Source organism: Sciurus vulgaris, assembly GCF_902686455.1.
Source record: "Sciurus vulgaris genome assembly, chromosome: 14".
NCBI classification, from domain to species: domain Eukaryota; kingdom Metazoa; phylum Chordata; class Mammalia; order Rodentia; family Sciuridae; genus Sciurus; species Sciurus vulgaris.
The window spans coordinates 66,039,321-66,061,348 of record NC_136475.1 but is presented as its reverse complement, the minus strand read 5'-3'; the positions used below and the strand labels follow the sequence as shown (position 1 = coordinate 66,061,348).

The following is a 22,028-nucleotide window of genomic DNA, read 5'->3' as shown; positions in this document are numbered from 1 at the left end:
AAGGGCTGTCAACCTTTATAATCCTTCTTTCTTACTTAATCTTACTCTGATCATAAGTCTGTTCATTTCATCATATAGTTTCTTAAAATGGTTAAGTTTATAAGGCATCATTAACAACATGAGACAACACAATTCTAAAGAGATGGCAAGGGATAGCTTACCCAGGACAGTCTTTGCTAGATTTTAATCAAGACTCTCATTTTCTAATTGTATATCACCTTTGAAAGAAAATCAGGCTTTTTTTATGTAGATCTTTTCTTTGTCTTTCTACTCTAGAAATGATGTCAAATTCACTAATAAAATAAATGGCTGCCAATGGTTGAAGATCTACTGTGGGGGTGTGGACTTGGCTGGCTTCTCTTCAACCATCTCACCAAAACCATGCCAGTCTCTTCCCTTTTAATATGTCTTTACCATGCATACTCATTAGATCTGAAAATCATATGGGCTGGCACTTTTAAAATACAATGATTCTTTATTAAAAAATTAAAGATGTTGGGATTTTAAAATTCAGTTTTTGACATTTTGTCATTTTGGAAAGCCAATAGGACTGTCATTGTGCTTTTCTAATAGACAACTAAGAATGTGCACCTCAAGTTTACAACAAAGATGGGGCTAAAGTACAGATGGGAAAACCACTGATGCTGAGATAAAAGTTTAGGTATAAATTTGTCAAAGGAAAGATATCCTTAGAGGCACAAATAGTAACTAACGGGATCATCTTGGGGGATTTTCATACTTAGACTGGGAAAAGAGAAAGATTCAGAAAGGACCCACTGGGGAAAATGGGAAAAACTAAGCAGCAGACTGCTGAAAGAGTTAATGGAAGTCAGAAGAATGGGTACTTCAAGTAGCCATTGTTATTGGGGTCAAAGAAGAAATCCTGCAGACCTGAAACCTTCCTTAAGAGAATGAATTCAGCAAAGTGGTGGTGGTGGTGGTGGTGGTGGTGGTAAGCCAGATTCCAAGGGACTAATAGTTGCCACTTCATGAGAATAATACCGAATTTTGGACTCAAGACACTATAGAAAGAAAGCAAGACTATTTCTCTAAAAGTGAAGGGTGAAGTGTGATGGGAGAAAAACTTTAAAAACATAAAAAGTGATGCATCAATAAAATATGAAACATCATTTCCAGTTAATACCCATATAATACCATGAGTCTATACTTAATCAAAATTTGATGAACAAAATAGAAAGCAGAAACGAAAAGAATTTTCAATGATTCATCCATTTATTCTACAATAAGCTCTATTTGTCTTGGTTTCTTAAATTTGAAGAGATTTTTATGTATTTTAAGCAATGAAAAGAGGATGAAAAGGAAAAGCAAGAATTTCCATGTGGTCCAGGGAGAGAGAGTAAAGGGAAAATAAATCGTAGGCAATGTGAGGGAAGACGTGATAGTTCCTCATTCTGGCATCTATCTGATACTTAATGCCACTTGCTAACTGAAGAGATGCAGTATCTTGAAGTCATCAGGAGCACCTCAAAGAAGGAAGGACGGACCACTAAAGATTGTAGGCTTTTGGATTCCTTTCTTTGTTCCAGGAAATTTCAATATTTTTTCAAATTCTCAGAGGATTTCAATCAGAGCTCTTCTCTATGCAACAGTGATGTCTTCTGTCATCAGCCACCTGTAGACTTGTTTGGAGAGTTCTATTTATGGATTCATAAATTTAGGACAACTGAGTGTTTCTCTTGGGGCAGGGGTTGGGAAAGAGGGCTAAAGCCAAGTCAGGGATAGAATCTGCCTACAAATCTGCCTACAAGTAATTCAGTAGAACAATTGTCTCTGATTAGTGCAAGTGACCTTGTCATCAGTAGATCAATACTAACCAGATGTGTGCTCACCAAAGCTTTAAACCTTCATATTCTAAGGTGTGTGTGTGTGTGTGTGTGTGTGTGTGTGTGTGTGTGTGTGTGACTCATTTGTCTCTTCTCTACAGGTTCCCCTTGAGTTAGATGACTTCTGAAATGTTGGCACATTTTTGTGTCACATGTTCAGGCCTCAAGCTCTAGTTCCAAATAATATCAGTATCCATAGATAATTTTCTTGGAAAATCACAAAAATGACTCAGGAATGAAACCAACCATTGAAGAGGTCTATTTAAATTTGCACCCCCAACTCCATGAGCCACAGCCAAGGGGAATAGCTTTTCCTAGACGATGCATTTAACCAGTAGATGGAGTAAGTGATTCCTAGAAACATACACCTGCTAATGAATGATGTTGTCTTTGAGTTTGTCTTTGAGTGTTTTTTTTGTTTTGTTTTTTTTTTTTTTTTTTTTTTTTTTTTTTTTTTTTTAAGGGACAAAGTGATCACCAATAACTAAATATTGAGTGTGATGTAAAACTGTAACTGAACTGGGTGGCTCTTGCCTAAGTGTTCTGTAAGAGGAGAGGCAATAATTCATGGATGTATAGATGAGTAGAAAGGTTAGTAGTGGCTAAGCAGTGGGACACAGGAAACTCAGAGTACTCAAAGTCCCTTTATTGCTTAGCATGGGCTCAGTATTAGGGAAAAAATTCCAAGTGCAATTCCTCCCCCTCCTTCTTAAATGGTTTTCAAAAGTGGTCATTTGACTCTGTGGTTGGCTAATGTAAGTGGATGGGAGAAGGCCCATATTGAAGCTGGTACTACAGAGAAAGAGTTTCATCAGTTTTCTTAGGTCACCAAGCCTTTATTTTCACAAAAGCATTGGGGATATTACACTGGGGATAATTTATCACACTTGCTTTGGGTGTTCCAAATTTGCAAGCTATGGCTAATTTCCAGAAACAGCAGGGCAATAAACTTCTTGCCTAAAAGAAAAACAGTAACTGTACCACCTTTCCAATTAAACGGGCCATGGAAAATGAATAGCCACAGCAGATCATGAATATTCAGAAATCTTCAGAAAACCTAAGTGTGTCAACCAGTGGTAGGAATGATGAGTGTGTGGCTTGAGAAGCCTGGTGTGACGGGTGTTTGGAATCTGGCATCTGCACCTGCAGCTGTCTCTCTGTACATTCTCAAGTATAAATATGCACACATATGCACGTGTGAAGACTTGCATGTGTAAGACCAAAACACATTACTGTTGGATGCTGACAGAAGGAATTACAGCCTCTTTAATTATGAATCAAGTGTTTTGCTTGCAGATCTGGAGTCTGCTTTTCCCAATGCCTTCCTCATTCTTTAGCCTCCATAATGCAGTCTAGATCATCCAGGTCCCCTTGAAGCAGGGACCAATCACCTTTCTCCAGATCATTGAGCCATGGTGGGACGTTGTCCTTAATCCTTCAACTCTCCTTAAATCTACCTGCTGTTTTTGTACTTTTCTAGGCCTGGCGTTAAGTAGCTGTTTAGCAGATCATCTCTTCATACCGTACCTTAACTAAAAAATGGATCGATATTTTATTGGAAAGGAATATTTGGGAATGTTGCATAGAAAGTAGGCATCTTTAATGGTCAAATAAAATGGCCCTACTACTTTTGCAATCCAGGATCAAATCATCTGCATCTGTGGATTTCTTAAGTGCCTATTTAAAACAGAATGTAGACTAGGACCATATAGTGCACCTCTAACTTCAGAAGGAAACCCAGTGTTATGAGGATTGATGGACAGAGGGACTCAAAGTTTGGTTAGAAGTTGTCTCTCTGTCCTTTCCCTTTCATGCAGGGTGGTTTTGTATTCATTCTATTCCAGTTTCCAGCTCCAAAATCAAGGAGATTTCCTTTTGTCTTTTGTGATCTTTTCAAATTTCTCTGCTCTGGATCTTGACAAAGTTCTCTGAATGTAGGAATCCATGGGTGACCATGAGTTGCCATGGAAGCCTTCCCAGTACATGCTATTTCCTGACCTGGCCCTCTTCCTGGGCTTCTGCTTCAGTGAGACTTATCTCTACAATTCCTCAGATGCTTCTCTTCCTGCACTCAAATTCTCCATATTTAGGTCACCATAGGTCATCCTCAGGGAGGCTTCCTGATGCTATTCTTGGTGTTGTGAGCTCAGAGAATTCCTAATTTAGAATGAACTGTAATCCCAATCTCTGTCCTAGACTATGAACAGGAGTCAAATTAAATAGAACAAGGTTAAGTTTTGCTAAAATTATCCTACCTGTCAGTCTGTGAAGTCATGAGTTTGAAGATTTTAATCACAACATTGACACACTTAGTGCTAATTTTGACCAGTTATATAACCTAACATCTAACTTTTACTTGCATGGCAATACAACTAGGGTTATAACGTGAAAAACACTATTAAGTAACCATGCACTCAACTTGGATTTTATCTAATGGCAAATATTTCTATATTCAAAATAAAAGAACATGTGGTAAATGAATTGTGTGAAGGCATACCTTTGTATCCAGATCTACAATATTAAGAGAAAGGGAGCATTTAATTCATCCCAGTGAGGCAGGGAAAAGATGGAGCTTTCAGAATACCATGGGAGGTTATACTGCAACTATTTACAGTTAACCTGAAACTCTATTAACTCTGACATTGTTATTAATGAAAGTTTCAATTAAGAAGCACTTTGGCTCTAAGCTTCAACATGATCAATATTTTTTCCCTGTGCTACCCATTGGTATACCTGCTACTTAGCTTACATAAAAATGTCCTATTTCCTTTTGCAAACTGTGCTCTCCTTTGATAAACTCATTACAAATTGTGTGTAATTACCACATTGTGAATGAGGGAATGGCAATAAATTAGGCACAGTGTTTTTTTGAATAAAATATAAGCAGCTAAAGATTGCTTTCGAATGACAATTGGCATGGACCGGGGCAGGTTAAAAATACCATTATACATTATTATCCATTGAATTTTATGTATTTGGAGCAAAGGGGGAATAAAAGGAAGCATGCTGTAGATCTCAGTCTACGTACTTTGCTGATTATGGATGATTACATTTATCCAGGGACTATAATGCTTTATAAAAGATGAAAACATTCTTCTGCGAGGAAAATCTAATTAGTGCAGTTGCTTGCAAAGATTGGTAGCCCTGTTTCTTCTATTTTAGATTTCAGTAGGACACCCCCATCTTTGGCTGAAAAATGCTGACTGATGTGTTCTGGGAATCTTGGCTCACCCTGAGGCTAATGAGCACAGTGCCCTGGCTGTGTGCCCAGTTCTTGTGGCAGGGAGTTACCCCTGAGTGCTTTTTTTAACTTGCACTAAATTTTTGACTTAGAAAGCAAGATCTGCTAGTGCATCACAGGAAATTCCCTCTGTAACCACCAAATCAAATCTTATTTCCACCTGCAACCCTTAATTGGCCTCACTGGTACGATATAATTAACATATGCATGGAAAATCTTTTTGGAGAAGTTAAGGAGGGTAAAGTACATGAGGGATTCTTCTTGTTTGGGGGAACCCAATTTATGTACTCTTTTCCACTGGGATACAGGAGAGAGACTAAGTCGTGGAAATGAATCCTCTGAGATGTGTGTGTGCACACAGCAGGAATGGCAGAAAACAAGGAGAGAGGGAAGGTGGAGATGAAGGGCTCTTCCTCCACCTTTTAGGCTCCCTGCCTGAAATGGAAATTCAGCCACTGGCAGAAGCTTAGGAGGAGTAATTGTGGCGATCACCTCATCCCTGCTGTCAGCACCTCCAAAGGTGGCTGTGGACAGGAGAATAAGGAGTTCTTTCAAAACATTTCAAAATTTAAATAGGGTTTTTAATTTCTCATCAACACTTCGGAGTTCACTGAAGACATTAGACATTTTCTCTGCAAATCAATGTTGGCAAAGAATTCCAAAGCAGAAGAAATAAAAGTCTAAATGCACTCTATTGTCTCCTTCAGTGAAATTATCTGATACATAAGAAAACTTAGAGGTCTTAAACACTATAATTACAAGGCTATATTTTCCCCTTTAGCTTTTCCTTGATAGCCTATCAACAAATAAAGATCTTCTCAAATCAGCATATATCCACTATGCTTTAATTTTTTAAGTTTTAGAAATTATCATAAAGGAATCAAATCAGTATCTTAACTGACAATACCAAGTTCATAAGAGAAATATGTTTGCAATCTGTTTTTTTTTTTTTTTAACTCCATGAGAGAGTTTGAAAATGTGACTTAGCTCCAGAAGTGCCTCTCTCCTACATGATGATTTTTTAAATTAATATATATTTGCATCAAAGTTTGGTTAGGGCAGACATTGACTGAAACTGCACCAAGTAAATAGTTTTTTTTTTTTTTCCTTATCTAAACTAGATGGATTATTATTTCTAATGTTTTCGTTTTTCATTTCAGGCAAATGAAGATGAAGTTTCTTGGCTCATCAGGGAATCTCTGTTCTTGCAACTGGCTAGCCATAGGCTGGGAAGAGCTGTAACTTAATAGGTGTTTCCTTAAAGAAAAAGGAGAAATGGAAAGAGACAAAAGAAGAGGAGAAAGAAAAGGAAGACGGATGAAAGAGGAAAACAGTGGATAGGAGAAGAAAATAGAAAGAATAAAGAGATACAAGAAAAGGGAGATTAAAGGGAAGAGATAAGAATAATTTTAGCTGTCAGGGCTTCTATGGGAGTGCCAGCTGTGACAGCTGAGACATCGCTGACTTGGCTGCTTCACCTCTGAGAAGGGAAGAACAGCACTATTTTTAAGGAGGTCAATGGCAAGTCATGCCTAGACATTCCCATTTGGGTGCTTGTTGGGAAGGTCCTGAGCTCAGCAACATCTGGGCACAGATCTCTGTGCACTTTGCCACTTGCTGGCCCTCTAGCCAGCAGGTCTGGACATTGGCTTAATCTTGTTTTATTTTCCTGACGAAGCAGTACTTCCATTAAGAAAAAGGCACTCAGCTATTAATTTCTGCTATCTCTTAACCTGGCCAATGAAAGAGAAGCAGGAGCAATTTTGTGTCTATTTCAAGACATGGATGTGGGGGTGGTTAAGACTCTGCTGGGTTCAGAGCTCTCTGCATTCATGTCACTCTCTTCAGTTCTGGCTTCTTTGTTCAACCTTTTCCTTGACAGGCTTCCTGACGGTTATAAGAATGGCACAGGATTCTAACAGGCTCAGTCTAGATGAAGGAGGGAAAGCACTCCGTAAAAGCCCACTTTCTCCTTAGTAATTTTTTCTTATGAGAATATCTGAGTGTTTGTAAGTATTAGTCATTGCTATTTGAATGCTTTCTTTTCCTGGGTGGGGGTGGGGATTTAAACTCTCTCATACTCCACTGTACCCTCTCTTACTTCCTAGGTTCCTGAAACTGCTAGAGGAAAAACAAAAAGATCCAGCTGTAACTAGTCTCTGGGCTTTATTGATCACTCTATCACAGTATCTAAAGGACCTGATGTTGGCCCTAGCAAAGCAAACAGCAAGCAAGATTATATAAATATAAGTGATCAAATGTTTGTTTGATTCATTTCAATTAAGTAACTTTTTATCATACTTTTTAAAATGTTTTTCTTCTAATCTGTTTAGGTCATCGGTTGTATTAGAAGTGAACCTATTCTAATTTACAACAGGAGAAATGGGGGGAGGAGGAACAATAGGTTTACCCAACCCCCATCATCGTCAGGACACAAAGTAGAAAGGAAGAGCCTCTGAGCATCAGAGAGGGTCTTGCTCTGAGATTATGTAGATAGTGATGGGGTCTGGCATAGCGTAGCCATAAATATGTCTTCCATGGCTGTATTCACTTTGTAAGGACTCAGACATGATGTTATTTGATAAGGACCTGATAACAAACTGTCTTGTCAGATGGATTACTTTAGCAGATTACTTAGCCCCTTGTTCTTTAAAGAGACAACTTCATCATTTTATGAGAATGAAAGCAGAATTCCAGGGAGATGTTGAAGAAGTCACAGCTGGAGAGTAAGAATGTTTTAGTAAGTGTCTGGCACTGTGCTAAGCGACTTGAGGGTCCCATTCCTTACCTAAGCCAATGGTTACCAGCCATGAGCATGCAGGTCAGTTACCCATGGAACTTAAACAACAGGGTTGCCTTTCAGGTTCAGACTACTACCCACTAGAGAATGTGACTCCATATGAGTTGTGTTGGAGCTACACAAATGGAGTTTTTAAAACTGCGTAAGTGATTCTGAGTCATTAAAGGGTTGAGGAGCATTTGAATAATTCTCAGAATGCTATGAGGTAGGATTATTGTCCCATCTTCTCTGGAAAGTGAAATTAATGTTGGTATGTGACTGACTTCAGGGAACAAGAATGTGGGCCTATCATTTCTGGTTTCTTAGTTTTTTCTATAGTACAACAACTCCCTGGAGGGATGAAGTCTTAGGTTTTGAGAAGATAACCATAGGACTCCCAACTATATCCCACTTTATCCTCTGAGTGATTGTTCCAAAAAAACCCCTAGAGATGCACTCCCTGGCAGCAGGATGTATAGAAGAGAGTGTGTGGATTTGCATTCCAGTGGTTTTAATTCTGGTTAGTTGCATGACTGTGTGCATGCCACCTTGCTCAGCCTCAGTTTTCCCATTTGTATAGTGGGAATGATAAACAGTATCTCAAAATGTGTCAGTATATCAAATTAAAAATATATAAAATACCTAGAGCCTATCAAAGGAGGTACTCAACAAGAACTAGGGCTTGTTGGGACCAGATGGATACCATCATATGGACAGTCAAAGTCCATATTGAATCACTCAGAATCTCTCTTACCTTATTTCACCACATAATTGTGGCAGATTTTATGCTAAGTTTTTTGGAAAAGAGTGAGGTGTGGCCATTATGTGAAGCTTTATAAAAAATTGTACAGAACACAGGAGCACATGTCTATAATCCCAACAACTCAGGAGGTCGAGGCAGGAGGATCCCAAATTTGAGGTCAGCCTCAGCAACTTAGCCAGACCTTGTCTCAAAATAAAAAATAAAAAGGACTGGGGATGTAGCTCAGTGGTAAAGCACCCCTGGGTTCAATCCCTGGTACAAAAACATTTTGTGCTACTGATACTTAAAAAAATGTCTTTGGTGCAAGATCAGGATGCACAGAGAACGGGTGAATATAGGGTGGCTACAATTATGCAGTGAAATACAGTACCCAGTGGAGGATTAATAATTTCAACATAAGGGCCTCAGGGAGCAAAATGGATAAGAATTGGAATTTATCTTGCAGCTACACTTGCCTATGTCTATTAACCCCTTTATTTTTCCTTCAATAGTGTTTTGATGGGGCTTAGAGCATCTGTTAGAGACCCGGGTGGGTAGGTGAAAGCCGCTCTGAAGTCACCTCTTGGTGATACAACTTCTTAGGTGTCACCCTTCACCTTGGCCTCCTTGGGAGGAACAGATTCATTTGGTGTAATTCTATGAGCTGCTAGACAGTGTTTATCACTCAAATGGTGAGCTTCCTTCCGTAGTAGAGTTGCTCTATTTACACTTCCCTCTGCAGACATTTCTGATGCATTTACATAATTTGTGAACTCCACTGGCTTGGCAAACAAGTCAACAGAACGACAAACAGTACTCTTTCTCATGCAGGTTTGTGATGAATTCACAAGTCAGCTCCACTTCCAATTATTCTGGCTAACTTGCTTGTTCTAAATTACATGAGATGATGGTTGGTTTTATTGTTTTCCCTCTAAAAGTCAGGCCTTAATATGACAACTTCTTCACAAGCACAGGGAGGCCTGCTGGGTAATAGGCAGGGCAAGAGATGGCAGATTGGGCTGGTTTAAGTCTCCTGAAAACTTAACCTTGCTGAGTCTATTCAGCATTTTTGTAATTCCATAACAGTCCAAGGCTCAAGAAAGGTTGGAGGTTTGGAGGCATTATATACCATGTGTATTGATTGTACTGTAAACTGCTATGATTTCAAAGGTTAACTTTCGGTCCATGAGAAATTGAAATAGAGGCTTGGGAAGTCATAGACTGCATGTAGGAGCTATATACCTGCTCAGGCACAGGAAAGACCTGGAAGGCCAGGCATTTGAGAATAATCTTGCTTCTATACACTGCTCATGCCTCTGGATCCTTCCCCTCCAAAGGAGTAAGCTATATTTAGGACTCTGAAAGAGCCCTGGATTGTCCTACCCTATCACCCTCCATTCTGGGAGCAGAAAATCAACAGTGGACATGTTAGAATGACAGATACTTTGTCTCCTTCTGAGATGAAGTGGAGAGAAGCATCCTTAACTAATGTATCCACACTCAACTGTCCCTGAGAGCAGCAAATGCAGGCACCCGACTGTTAATGAACAATCTAAAAGATTATTTGGTGGCTTTTAGTATAATCCTGAAATTAGTTAATGGAAGTGTCACTAATGGGCTTCTATTAGTAGAGGGCAAGTGAAGTAACACTGCTAAAGTAATAACCAGGAGGTATAATGAAATATGTAGATAAAGCAAATCTAACACTGTTCTCTATCAAGATGGAGCTCTCAAAAAACACAGCTAGCAAATGATCACAACTAAAAGAAATCTTAACAAAAAGGAAATTGCTTGGTGGGGATCACCATCAAATTTTAAATGGGGTAGTGAACATTTGTACTTTGAGACCCTCTGTCTCCATAGGATCTTTCTTGATTATTCTCATCATTTCCCCAAACACATTATACAACAAGAAATCTACTTCTTTTAGCTCAAAATTTACGTTTCTACTTCTTTATTGTTCTTTGCTTTGAGTATTTATGTAGCATCCATAACAAAATTATCAGCAACTAGAAAATAGGAATCTTGTCCATAAAAGAATGTCTTCTTTTCCTTCCTTCTGACTTTAACTTGGAGTTGAGTCAGTATCATACATAGTAATCTCCTCGAGTATTCCATTTTCTTTTTTATACCCTGTCATACCATATGCATGTAACCATTCAGTATATCTCCTTTTGGTTCATTGGAATGAGGAATTGTGCCTTTTTTCTCTGATTTCCTACATCCAGCCCTAGGTCATGCACAACCACAGAGTAGTACTACACATTGCAACAAATGAGTTAGATGTGCTATTTAGATTCACTTTTCTCCTGTACTATGGGAAACTTAGAACAATGAGCTGCTTTCTGACTTCAAAAGGCTTTGAGTCTAGAATTGGTTATTACCCATTTTGCATACACAGACTTTTTTGGGGGGGGGGGTGATGGGGATTGAACCCAGGGCCTTGTGCTTGCCAGGCAGGCACTCTACCATAGATTTTGGATGGTGCTGGAGAATGAACATTCCTAATAAGAAATATAATTATATTTGTAATGCGGACTTGAAATTACAGCCTTTATTCTTAACTTAATCACTTTTTTAATAAAAAGATATTTGTCTTGATTACTGCCCCTCTTAAGTGAAAGTGTGTTGGCCAAGCCCTAGTTTTGACAGAACTATGAACATCAGTCTCTCTTCACATATTTTTATCTTTTTTTTTAATTAAAAATCATAAATTTACATAGGGCAATGTTGTTTGATTCATTCTGTTATTTTTTTCCCTTTCCCCCAACCCTCCCACCCCTCTTTTCCCTCTATACAGTCCTTCCTTCCTCCATTCTTACCACCCTCCTTATCCCTAACCCTAAACCTAACCCTAACCCTAACGCTAACCCCTCCTACCCCCCCTTATATGTCCTCATCCTCTTATCAGCGAGATCATTCGTCCTTTAGTTTTTTGAGAGTGGCTTATCTCACTTAGTATGATATTCTCCAATTTTATCCATTTGCCTGCAAATGCCATAATTTTATCATTCTTCATGATGGAATAATATTCCATTGTATATATAATGCCACAGTTTCTTTATCCATTCATCAATTGAAGGGCATCTAGGTTGGTTCCACAATCTGGCTATGGTGAATTGAGCAGCTATGAACATTGATGTGGCTGTATCTCTGTAGTATGCTGATTTTAAGTCCTTTGGGTATAGGCCAAGGAGTGGGATAGCTGGGCCAAATGGCGGTTCCATTCCAAGCTTTCTGAGGAATCTCCATACTGCTTTCCAGAGTGGCTGCACTAATTTTGCAGCCCCACCAGCAATGTATGAGTGTACCTTTTTCCCCACATCCTTGCCAACACCTATTGTTGCTTGTGTTCTTGATAATTGCCATTCTAATTGGGGTGAGATGGAATCTTAGGGTAGTTTTGATTTGCATTTCTCTTATTACTAGAGATGTTGAACATTTTTCATATATCTGTTGATTGCTTGCTTGTACATCTTCTTCTGTGAAGTGTCACATATTTTCATCTTAGGATAAAGATTACTCAGGATTAAATTATGTCACTGGCAGGAAAATGGATGGAACATGAGAACATTATGGTAAGCAAAATAAGCCAAACTTAGAAGGTCAAGGATTATATATTTTCTCTCATATGTGGAAGCTAGAGAGGAAAAAGGAAAAGAAAGATGGAAGGTGGGGAGCTCATGGAAATCAAGGGAGATCAATAGAATAAAGAAAAAGGACCAGGGGTGGGGAGGTGGGAAGGAAAAGGGGAAATACTGGGGAATGAGATTGGTCAAACTATATTGTTACATTGTTCACATGTGCAGATAAATAACAACAAATCCTACCATTATGTACAACTACAATGCACCAATAAAAATATTGAAAATAATGACTCAGGCTTTAACATTGTATATTTAATGTTTTTTTTCCTTCTTGTAGCAGATATTAGCCTTAACTATGGCTATGTAAATATCACATAGATAGCAAACAGTAACAAAATGTGCATACATGAGAATTAATATACTTAAAGCAGCAGAGATGGATTTGTGTTTAGCTTTTAGGGATGCTTGGTGATATGGAAATACTGCTGTCTACATTGGCATGATACTGGAAATAAAGCCAAATGGAGGCAGCTGCATCTGCCTAAGAAACAAAGCTGGGGAATTCAGTCGCAGAAGCAAACGGCTGCAGCCCAAATCCCACAGTGTCAAAAGTGCTGCTGTGGGACCTGGCTCAGGAAGTGGGATCACTGAATTTCATTTAATGGAAAGACCCCTAGGCCTCCATCATGGGCCAACTGTATTGTTGCCAGATTCTAGCCCTCATTAAAAGTCTGGGTGGCAGGGTGCTTTTCACATACAGATTGATATCTGCTGTCAACTATGTTGACAGCAGAAATGGTGATTGAGCCTCAAAGTAGTTTAAAACCAAGCTGTTTTGATGCACTAATAGTCAAGTAACTACATTTTATCACCAGACCAAGGCAAAGGGTGGGTGGGGTGTGGGACAGAGTCAAGCTACTTCTGTGGTTAAAGACATTATTTGCAGGATATTTTTATTGTGTGGAAGGTGCTCACTCTTCAGTTTTTCTTGCAAAGGATGTGCTTTGCTAAATTGATTTACTTTATTAACTATGAAGAAGAGAAAAAGAATTATGCTTTGCTCATATTCAAGCCTCTTTTATTCAAAGGCTACTACGTGCCAGTCATTATGGATAATTTCATAATGGTTATATGTGGAGTTAAAATGTTCACATGTTAATAAATTATATTTATTTTTATATATGATCTAATAACCATAACCACAAAGCTAAACTGGGTTCTACCTTTCATTGTGACTACATCACTAAAAACTGTTTATCCAGTCTCTTATCACATATAAAATTGATTTGTTCCTTGTGCAATTAACAAGAATAAAACTTGAGTGGAAAGGGTGCCAATTAAAGATAGTGAATGTCCTATGACCCCACCAAATTGCATGAATACTATTTTCATGTTTATAATTATTAAAGTCAAACCATTAATATGCCACTGTTCAATAGAAATACATTTTCCTATAAATAGATATTTGTGATTATGAACACAAATCACACCACTTGAGAACCAATTAAACAGAAAAAAACACTTCAAAAAATCTGTTGTTAGAGAATCCCCTTAATTCTTCACAAAGCTCAATAGAACTTGTCCGTACGTTAATCTCTCATTTGTATTTTCTATGCAGAAGCAAAATTTAATTTCTTCAGTCAACCAAGAGTTGGTATTGTTTGCAAGACTCTGCAATGACAAATTGCCCAAACAAGTGCTTACAGCTCTTCAAATTTCCAAAACACTGCATCCGTGTTGTTAAAGTGCTTCGTCTCCATGTCCTTATGTGGACAGGTTTATTATGATCCTCTTCTGAGCACAACCTGACAACTATACCTTTCTAAAAATGTTCCTGGAAGAAGCCTGGTAACATTTGTAGCCATACACATTATCACTTTCCCCCTTGTAGTTTGTTTTTGGTTCTTTAAAGAACATTTATGCATGTGTTAAAAAAAAAAGTCTTAATACATCCACATGAATGGGGTCCTAATTAGAATAACATATATTCCATGCTTGTATAATTATATCAAAATGGATCGTACTGTCATGTATAACTAAAAAGAACCAAAAAGAAAAAGTATGTAGAACGATGCTATAAATATTATAACATTAAGAATCTAGTTATTGATCATTGTAACAGTACCAAAAGCTAAGTTCATCTTCTTTTACAGAATCATATCTTCTGTTAGCATTATTGATCTGTGAAAGATCTTAGTGATCAACTAAACCAAAGCTTTTATTATTCAGATTTGAAATGAGATCTAAAAAGGTGAACTGATCTGTTATGGGTCCCACATCTGGCATCTGAGCTGGGTCTCCAATCCATCCCTACATTCCCATTTTTGAGATTTTTCTTGGACTCCAGTCTGAAAGTCAAATCATCTCATGATCAGAAGAGTTTGGCTTATGGTGTCCAGGTGGTCCAGAAACCTCACTGGTTCTTCTAAAAACTCCACTTTTGTGAGGTTTAGCTTGTCTTCCCCTACTCTTCCATAGAGAACTCTTTGGTTACAAAAAACCCTCTGAGCATGTTTCCCATCTTGCAGTCTGTGCTTTTTCCTTCTAGGATGCACTGACCCTCTTACCTCAACCTAATCCCATTGGTGCTTCTTTCGGGCAGTCCAGAGGATGACTTTCATCCTACCAGCCACACACGGCGTCAAGTGAGAAACACTCCTTAGATCCACAAGATAAAACAAAATAAGCACTTTCCTCACCTGCTTCACAATCATATTTCAACATGAAACAAAGATGACCAGGGAATCAAAATAAATCAAATTTTGTTAGATCACTTGAAAGGATGTGTATGATAGGAAGGAGAAGTAAGAAAAGATCCAAGAATGAACACAGTTGCCATGTTCTTGTTTTTTTTTTTTTTTCAAAACTCAACTGTGTGTTATTTAGAATTAATGGGCATGTATAGATATGTATATAAAATTCAGTGCAAACTCTTCAATGCAAGCAAAATTCCACTCTATATTGTATTGACTTAGGGCCCACAAGAAGCAGATGTACTTTCATAAGTAGATCAAAGTGATAGCTCTATTTGCTCTGTTCTTAAAAGGGTCCCTTTGTCATTTTCTGAAAGCTTGTGTCACATGGGAGGTGAGTTTTCCACAGGCAGATGTCTGCTGACATCTATGTGGAAAGCAGAAATGGTAGGTGTATATAGAAGCAGTTTAAAACAAATTCGTTTGTTTGATACACAAATAATCAATGACTTTATCCTTAAACCAAGAGGGAGGGTGAAAATCAAGTTCAACCTTCAATGATCTGCTGCCTCTCTCAAGCTTTGCTTGATTCTCTGAACCCAGCCCTTGGCTTGCTAAAATCTTCCTGGTCTATTTGATCTTAAGGCACAAGATAAGGAATTTTCAATGTTTCCAGAAGACTGGTAAGTGCCATTTCCAAAAGAGAGGTACTGGTTCTTGGAACAATTATTTATTTATTTTTTTCTGAACTGAAAAAGGTGTCATAACAAAAACAGAAACACTATGGAGTCACATTTTGAAGAGTCTGAGATACGCATGTATCTAAGACATAGAAAATATCAACTTCCCTTTTGGCATTAATACTTAATTGTTGGAGGATATACCTGATATACATCTAAAGATCATTATGTTGCTCAGGATTTCAAATCTTCCCATTTAATCTTCAAAGGTGACGTTTTAGAGGGAGGCTGCCTATTCCTTTCAAAATGACAATATCACTCAAGTATTTTTACCTCTCTTCTTTTCCCTAAGTCTAGGTCAAACTACTGATTTTTTCCCCCAGGAGTCACTTCAGATGGGTTCTTCCATCTACTGTGAATCTATATTATCACTTTTATCTTAAAATTAATTCTTCTGTAGAGCTCCTTGCCTTGATATCTTCCCCTGAAATCTGGGCAATTACAGGCTCATCTCCTCACATCACTGTCCCTTGTCAGACAAACCCCTCAGGTTAAACTGCTGTCTGGTTTGTGCATTTCTCATCAAGAGCTAGCCACACCTACCTTAACAGCATCCACCTTCACCACCAAAGCAATTAGCTTTGGAACTTATTCTTTTCTTCGGCAGTCCTGTTTGAATGTGAATCTAGCCTAGGAGAGGGAAATATGGCCAATTTTGATCTCAGTCTAGGTTACCTACAATATAGGAGAGTGGACTCTAACTGAGACCAGAGGCGAGCAGGAGTAAGATAAAGTTCCTGAGATGAGGAAGCTTATCATCTCCTAGGATGAGTATGCATCTTCAGACAAAGCAGACAGGAAGATTTTAGAAGGCAATGGGTCTGGTTCAGTCATTCAGGCCTGGGAGAGGTGGTAGATTATTAAGGTCAAGGTAGACAAAGTACAGAATCTCATGAGGTGTTGGACGAAACAAACTGAAATGGAAAAGAACCAAAGTAATGCCATTTTGTTCTGACCGGACTCCATCATACACTTGCTTATAATATTTTCCTTTCAGCCTTCTGAAACTGAATCTATGCTCACAGTACAACAGGACCTTCTCATATCCCTGACTATGGCCCTGATGTATAACAAAATGACACTAAAATGTATATTCAAAACAATTCTCTTATGTAATCAAAATAACTCTCTCTACAGGGTCTTTTTGACCTGCATGTGCCTCACTTGTTCTTGTGGCTTTTGTGGGTTTTGCTTTTATAAACTCTGTACTTCCAAAATCCAGGTTTTGGGTGTTCTTTGAAGCATTAACCTGCTCCCAGCTACCACTTGCCTGACATACTCATTAAAGAACCCTTGTTTTCCTTTTCAATTTGGCTCAATATGGGTGGTGGTTTGTAATATTCATGTGCTCTGGAACAAAACCATGAGGAGACTTTGGGCATTTCTAAGCTTTCTGTTTTGTTTAGAATCCCAGTCTGTTGGAGCACTTGGGTTATAGGAATAGGGCAGATAAGTAGTTGAGTCATCTTTTGGTTGGCATGTTGATATTCTGATTACAGACATTAACTCTGATATTAAAAAGAGAAGGACATATGAATATGGTAAAGGTTACTCTACCTTTAATCTCTATTTTTTCAAGGGATAATAAGGTTTATACATTCAGATTGCTGTGCTTTTTAGATGACATCTATTTACCCAAAAATATTAGGGATTAGGAAGTTGCATAAAAGGGGGAATTTCATCCATATCTCAAAATGGAATCCCCTCTGTGGAAGCACTGTTAATAACTTTCTGTTACTGTCCAGCTTTGTTTTCTATTTCTTACTGGCAATATCCCCCAATGTGAGCTATTCAATGTTTTCTGAATTCCTTCAATCTGCATAGTGTATGAAGTTAGGTATGGATTTCTGTGACATAAAAATAATCTCATGTTGCTCAAAGATTTTCCTTTACGAATAAAGCACTTAGAAAATTTTTTTCTGCTGGAGGAAATTAATGTGTATCATGTGAAGAAGCCATTTTCTCCTAAAAGTAAAAAGGTAGTTACTTAGATGTTATTCGCAGTGAAATTTACCTTTACAGTGATAATTTTTCAGTAACCTTTTAAATGAACATACGCATACGCCAGAACTTGCACCTGTCATTGTTGTCATGGAAACAATTCCAAAACATAAGATACAATTCTATTATTGAGGCAGTATAGTTTCCCAAATGAATTTTAATGAAATTGCAGTGAGAGGGGAAGAAAATGAATTTCATGGAAGCTTCTAAATTATTTAGTGAAATCTGCCAAGTAGAGTTGACTAGAAGCACACAGTAGCAAGCTTCATCTGAAAAGGAGACAATGGCCAGCAAATGTCAAGCACAGAAAAGGGATGAAACGTAGGTTTATTTGACGGCGAAAAAGAAGGTAAGTGCTAGTGCTTGAATATTTATTTTTAACATCCCATTTTCACTCATTATTCCTCTTAACATTAGAAGCATCCAGAGGATTTGAACATGAGTTGTTCCCATGGTAAACACCAATATTACTAAGATAGCTGAAGATTTTTTTTCCTACCTTCTGTCATCTTTGGTATGAGATAGATTCAGAGCTGGGTGCAGGGTGCATGCCTGAAATCCCAGAGGCTCAGGAGGCTGAGGCAGGAGGATCGCAAGTTCAAAGCCAGCCTCAGCAACTAAGTGAGGCCCTGAACAATTTAGTAAGACCCTGTCTTAAACAAAATAAAATAGAATACAACACAAAATAGAATAAAAATTGGCTGGGATGTGGCTCAGTGGCTAAGTGCCCTCAGTTAAATCCCTGGTACTGAAGAGAGAGAGAGAGAGAGAGAGAGAGAGAGAGAGAGAGAGAGAGAGATTGATTCAGAGATATAGCATTTTTAGTGCTAAAGACCTAAAGGACATCTGTTCCAAGTCATTTTTTTACAGATTAGAGAACCAGTGCCTAAAAATGTTAAGTAACTTGTCTGAGGTACCCAAGTACATGGGGCAGGGCTGGATGAAGCTCAGGTCCTTGACCCTCTGCCTTGCCCACAGTCACTAAGCTGCCTTGTAAATATAACCCTCCCTATTGTTCATCAAAGCTGAAGCATTCTTTCTTAGAGGGAAGAAATCAAATCCTGAATTTGCACATTTGGACTTTTGTACATTTATGTCTTTATGGGAGTTCAGTTCAGGTTGCTAAATGAAATAAATTTTTAATGTCCTTCTTCAGGTATGTATCTCTTCAGCAAATACATTGATCACATGGAGTCCTACCCCCAATCATGGAAACTGAACTTATATCTTAATGTAGTAAGAGAAGAGAACATTTTCTCTATTGGTAACTATTGCTTTACCTCTTCTGTACTCTGAAGTCATGTGGATCAAATGTCCCAGGCTCATAATGGGGCCAACTTTTAACCCAGTACTTCCCTCCCCAGTCAAGATCCTGGGAATCACATCCACGTAACTTAACTTAAAGCCACATGATGGACTGAACTCCAGCATGTAATTTTGAGTACATGGTTTGGAATCATACTTGAGGAAAGAAAGTCCTCATAGTCATAAAATATGAGTGAGAAATCAGTATCCGTAGACACAGAGAGTACTCGTTATGTAACTTGTGTGAGGGCTGATGAGGGGGTGGGCTCTCTGCCCAGTCAGGTCTCTGGCAAAACTGAGGCTTCCCCAGGCTCTGGGAGGCCCCAGAGACGGTGTGTCATATGGTGATGACGGGTGGAAAATACTCTCACCATTCAAGATGTGATTGTTTTGGCTTCTTCTTGGTTAAATTTTTGGCACTTGAACTGGACCCTGTGTAACACTGAAGCTGGGAAGCAATGCTATTTGGATTTGTTAAGAGGAGTGTTTGAATTGAACTACACTATAGTGTTAGAGAAGGAAAAAAATTCCTGCCATATCCAGCAAGTCTCAGAAGGGTCATCTCTCTATTGTTCACATTTTTGCACATTCATGTGCATTATAACATATATAAGACACACCAAGTAATACAAATCTATATTACAAGAAAAATTCATTTCACAAATATTTATCAAGCACTTACTACATACCAGGCACTGTTTGTTCTGTTTTAAAAAAACATACATAGTCCTTGCAAATATTTAAAAACATAGTTTAATATATGATTACACAACCGGTGTGATTCTACATCATGTACAACTAGAAGAATGAGAAGTTATACTCCATTTATGTATGATTTGTCAAAATGCATTCTATTGTGATGTGTAACTAACTAGAACAAATGAAAAAGTGTATTTAAAAAAAAAAGAAAAACTCTGGACTAAGTGACATTTTTCCTTTCATGGTCAGTAAGTACTAGGAAAAGTTTTTCCTATAAACATTTGAAAATTTATTCAAACCTACTGAGATGATAGGTAAATAGATTTTTTTCAGATCACAAAAGTAACATCTATGTTGTTGAATATTTGAGATAAAATATTAAAAATGGAAAATGTTTATGTATAATTCCACTCAGTTGTTGAACTTTGGGGTGAATCCTCAAGAAATGAATATAATGGGACTCTGACATGTCGTTGTTGCCTATGAATATTGTTATTTGTGGCAGTTGTGCCTTACAACTTCTTAAGCAAGGATAAGGATGTGCAGTGTGTGCATGCGTGTGTGTGTGTGCGCGCGCGCACTGGACTGTGACAAGGAGACAGAATACAAATGTGAGAACATTTAGGAGAAATAAGTCCAGGAATTTTATTGCAAGTCAGTCTGAAAACATCAAGATGTTTAAGTAGGACCCTAAAATTTTTGTACATATAATTTTGGAAAACAAACCAAAACATTAAAACGTCTGCTTTTCATCTCATACTTACAAATAAAGCTTGTTTCATCAATGGTGAATTGCTTTGTGTAATTTATAACCTCATTATTGTCCTGGGTCCCCCTGCCATGCATGTGTTTATGTAGCTTTCCTCTGTGGCATGTGCTCTGAGCAGAAAAGGGTATAATTATAAATCTCCATCCACTAACAAGAACAATGGTTGCATCCAGCAACTCCACTCTCCCTTTGTGACGCTCTACATAGGAAACCAAGTGGTGCAGATGCTGTTTGGAATGTAAAAGGCCTACAAATGTTTGGCAAAATAGCTGTCACTGGTTGTTAGCATTAGGCACCTCCTTCATTATTTACTCATGGCATTGGTTTATCCATCCAGGCAGGAGTAAATGAAGGACCAGAGATGTTAAGATACTGTCCCTACAATTATCCACTCTGAACTAGAAATCAAAGAGGACTATAACTATAATGTGTTACAAGACTTTCTAGACCTGCTTAAGGGGGGAAAAAAAAGACTAAATTTGTGTCTTTGGGCAAAGTTATCCAAACTATAAAGAGAAACCTGACATGCAAGTGTGCTTTGTGCCATCTCATTTTTACAAAAGAAAAGGTCTTGACATTCACCCTGTAACACTATTACAAGGTAGTGGAACCGGTAAAGTGTGGGGTCTAGTAGAAGGAAGTTAGGTCATTGAAGAATTGACCTTGAAGGGGATGTGGGATCTCAGTCCCTTCTTGTTGCTCTCTTTGACTCCTGGTTATCATGAGGAGAGCAATTTTCTCTGCCACATGCTTCCACCATGATCTGTCTTGATAGACCCCAAAGCAATAGAACCAACTGACCATGAATTGAAACCTCTAAAATCACAGACCAAAGTAAACCTTTCCTTCTTATTAGTACTCAGGTATTTTGCCACAGTCATGGAAAGCTGACTAACACTTACTGAGATTATTTTCTTAAATCTGGGATTGTTGAAGAGATATGTAATATGCAAGTTAATCATTGTTTCAACATAGATACAAATGTCTATTGAATATCAGGAAAGAGTAGCACTAGACACATCAAGATTCATTTCATGGCCCTTACTTTCTACATGACAGAGCTGTGGTGGCTTGGAGATGAAAGAAACCCCCAAATATTGAGAAGCCAAATCAAAACTTAGTGGAGTTATTTTTAATGAAATAAAGTAGAAAGATTTCTCAAGTCTAAATTCAATATTTAAAAAGTGGGGTAGCCTGTGGCTTTGGAGTTGATTTTACCTATGTTTTAGATTAAGAAATCCATTCAAATAGAGCCTGTAATACCATAACCCAGCCCTTGGAAAATGAGCAGAGGAATAGCATATTACCTTGGCTTTCTATATCTTTGGAAGGGTATTGCATTTCTCCTTTGTGATGGATTGGCCCATGCACTTGAAAATCCATTCATTGTGGAAAGAGCACCAGCTCGGCAGCACATTCACAGTTGAATAAAAATATTCAATAGGGGAAGAATTTCACATAAATGCTCTAGTGCCTCCCTTTGATGAGGCTAAGAGTTGAATAAACAAATATCATTTCTAAAACCTCAAGGGGAACCACTGTAAAGAAGCAAAGAAAGAGGGGCCTGGGTAGAAAGGTGATGATGTTTATAAGTAATTTCTGAGTGATGGTCCTAGAGTTGAGGAGGG

At 38.1% G+C, this 22,028-nt stretch overlaps 1 protein-coding gene and 1 long non-coding RNA gene across 7 annotated transcripts in view; one reads left to right on the top strand and one right to left on the bottom strand.

Moving 5' to 3' along the window:
- SLC8A1 (solute carrier family 8 member A1) overlaps positions 1-22,028 on the bottom strand; it is a 374,985-nt gene that overhangs the window by 93,928 nt on the left and 259,029 nt on the right. The window lies entirely within an intron of this gene.
- On the top strand, positions 7,569-11,184 carry LOC306643656. Its single transcript, XR_013759019.1, has 2 exons — positions 7,569-7,974; positions 9,002-11,184. It is a non-coding gene; the product is annotated as an uncharacterized lncRNA (long non-coding RNA).